This window comes from Pygocentrus nattereri, chromosome 3 (assembly GCF_015220715.1).
Source record: "Pygocentrus nattereri isolate fPygNat1 chromosome 3, fPygNat1.pri, whole genome shotgun sequence".
NCBI lineage: Eukaryota > Metazoa > Chordata > Actinopteri > Characiformes > Serrasalmidae > Pygocentrus > Pygocentrus nattereri.
Window position 1 is genome coordinate 8333109 of NC_051213.1, and position 3243 is coordinate 8336351.

The following is a 3243-nucleotide window of genomic DNA, read 5'->3' on the forward strand; positions in this document are numbered from 1 at the left end:
GGTTAACTCTGCTCTAACTCTGCTCTAAGCAGACTTTGCAGCAAGCATAGCTACTGTCCTTGGCAGTTTGCACAAACAACTTGCTCCTCTTATCGGAAAACATTCCGTCCAGAACCATTTGTTCTCTTTTGTAGGTAAGATTATCGTACACAGAGCAGAAGCCCCCCTCCCTTGGGCAGTTCCGGTGGTCCGTGAGTGTCAGCTTAGCATTTCATGACTGTTAGACAACTTATTTGGGTCCACCCTGTTTGCTTGTACGCAACAGGGCAGGACGTGTTTGTATAAAATAAGGAGTGCCCTTCTTTCTTTGTGCAGAAGACTTAATAAACTCTTTGATTGATTACGAGAGTGGTTCTGTCTTCCTGCACCGAGCGAGCTCGCTGAGACTGAGACTTTCCACAGGACAGGTGATCCACTCTCTGGTTCCTCTTCATAAACGGACCAAAAACGGCCGGTCCTTTCACACAGTAAATTGAACATTACTTTACACTCATTGTGAGCTCAGATTATGGTGACACACAGGCACATTTTGTGCTTGTACAGATCTTAATAAAGGCCAACATAGCAAAGTTCAATTCAATCCAGCCAGTCAGTATCTTGTTACATCTTTGTAATAATTAAATCAGTTGCATAACTTTTGCCAAAAGTGCGTTCACTGATCATCTTCTCTTTTTTCGGCAGCATATCCTGTACAGAGTGTCCTCAGTGAGTGTAGAAGAAGCCTAGAGGAGACATATGAATGCATCTTTGAAGGAATGGCAAGAGAGAGAAAAACTGCTCTGGAAAACATGAGGTTTATATTATTGAGGGTGAGACTAAAGTGATACATGGTAAACATGAGATTTGGCATGCAGAACAATAATTCAGGGCTCAATTCTCACACAACAGTGCCATTACCTTAAATAACATCTTCACCGCCTTGCTTACATGTGAATCTAAAGAAGAAAGGGAAGGGAGAAAAATCAGGACTGTGCTGACTATAGGCATCGCTGGGACTGGAAAAACTGTCACCATTCAAAAGTTCATGCTTGACTGGGCCAAAGGAATTGCAAATATCTGGACATAGACTGTATTTTTTTGTTTCCATTCCAGAAGCCAAACTTAATTAAATATGACATATACAGTCTGAATAAACTGATTTATTTTTATCCTGAACTTGAGAAAGTTACAGAATCATTTATCAAGAGGCTCCGACTTGTGTTTATTCTTGATGGTCTGGACGAAAGCCAACTTGCACTGAATTTTGCCTGCAAAAACGTGTCTGGTACAACACGAGAAACAAGAATCAATGAGCTACTGGTCAACCTGATCAAAAGAAAATTGCTACCGAATGCTAATGTAACTCTTACGTTGTGGCTTACCTGAACAAAGAGTAAAGATAACCAATGGACCAGTTAGGTTCGCCCATGAAACGAGAGACTTGAAAGAGTCGAGACCAGATATGAGGCAAGTGATGAACTCTATTGAAATTTATGTAAAACACAGATCTCTCAACTTTGACAGAATACAATAACTAAAAGTACAAGCACAAAAATAAAAAGAGTTCCCTTCCAGGTATCAAGGTACTGAGAATCAGAGCTAAGTATTTCTTTTTCTTTCTGTGAGTGTTTGTGTTGTTCAATATTATTAATCAATTCTATTAACCAGTAATATTTATTTCAGGTTGAGCTACTCACAGCCCTCAGGCGATTATTTATTATTATAACCTATTAACAGCTAATTTTGCTCTCCTTCTTTTCCTTCTAGGCTCTCATAGATTCTGGTTCCTCCAGTTAAGGTAAGTACTATTACTGGGTTATGGTTTAGTTTTGAGGTTTAGAGTTTAGTCCCTATTTAGAAAATAGTTATTAATATTCATTTCTTCTGTTAAAGTTTCTCTTTAGATTTAAAATCACCTTCTCAGTTATTTAACCCAAAATAACCTAAAAAAAAAAACTATAAAAATTCTACCACCAAGAACAAAACCAACAATTATCACTAACAGCAATAATCAAGATAACCAGCAGAAAATCAACAAAAAAACAAAGACACGTATCAAATTACAGAGAGTCAATAATCAACAGCTTCAAAATGAAACTGAATTCTCCTCCTCAACGCCTCTTTGGTCAAGATCGATTCACTTCAATATCAAGAGACAGCGGGCCGGCAGACGGAGGAAGAGCCCAGCGCGGAGTCCAGCAGGAGACCGAATACCGCAGCTCCAGGTTCGGGTGGCGGGCTCTCTGATCCGGGCTCGGCGCGCCATCTAACGCACTGACCACGCGCAGCCGAGCGACGGAAAAAAACGTTTCCTGGAAGGATTCAACCACACCAAAAAAACCCGATCTGTTTATAAAAACAGTGCTTTGTTATCTCTACAAAGTCGTGTTTCAATGAATAAATTCACATTATATTTTCATTTCTTTATACAAATGCGTGCAGATATTAGCTTAGCTTAAACCCTGCATTGTACTGCGCTCGATAGCATTACATTAGCTTTAGCGTTAGCACGGCCCGTGGTCGGGTGTAGTTGGGCTGCGACCACTATTTTGGCTATTTTCACCCAAAACAGGTATAAGCGTATTCCTCACTCACCAAATCCAACCCCATATATTTATATTTCGTCGTTGCAGGTGTAATTCACCACGAAGTGCTCCTTCGACGGCAACATTACTGGCAATGTCTAAACGGGGGCCGCTCAGATTCAACCACTTACGGTAAGTGACCGAACTGTAAACTTTACTGTATGGACTTTTACCAAGCCTTAAGCTTCATGCATCAACGGCAGTCGACCTGTAAAAGCATATTCTCAAGTTAAAAATGCTTCATCCCAGGGTTTCTCTCAGTTTCCCTTAACAATATAAATCGGAAAATCTCTCTCTGCTTCTCTGTCTGTCTGTCTCCTCCCACAGAACCGAACTCCGGGAAAAGCGGAGTTAACACCCACTTAACGCTGATTGGCTACATTAATAATCACCCGTTGTTCTGAGTAAATTGAATTATTTACTTTATTTTTTCCGAAATAATTACAAATAATTAACTTTCCACTTTAGTGACTGTTTCGTTGAGTTTATTTCTGTTTCATGTCACTTCAGAAATAAATTCAAATTGTTTTATTCTTCATTATTCCACTCGTCTCAGTGTCATTCTGTTAACCATATAAGACCTGGGTTACACCAATGTCTGGATAACCTCACGACCTGCAGCAGCCAGAATCAGTGACCAGGAAAAGGCAAACAATATTTTTTCCCATATCAAACAGTC

The 3243-nt window shown here is 39.9% G+C and overlaps 1 long non-coding RNA gene across 1 annotated transcript; it reads right to left on the reverse strand.

Moving 5' to 3' along the window:
- Positions 1–575: 575 nt before the first annotated feature.
- On the reverse strand, positions 576–2896 carry LOC108431092. The gene is made up of 3 exons (XR_001858123.2): positions 2575–2896; positions 898–935; positions 576–722 (listed from the first exon to the last, which is right to left on the reverse strand). It is a non-coding gene; the product is annotated as an uncharacterized LOC108431092 (long non-coding RNA).
- Positions 2897–3243: the final 347 nt, after the last annotated feature.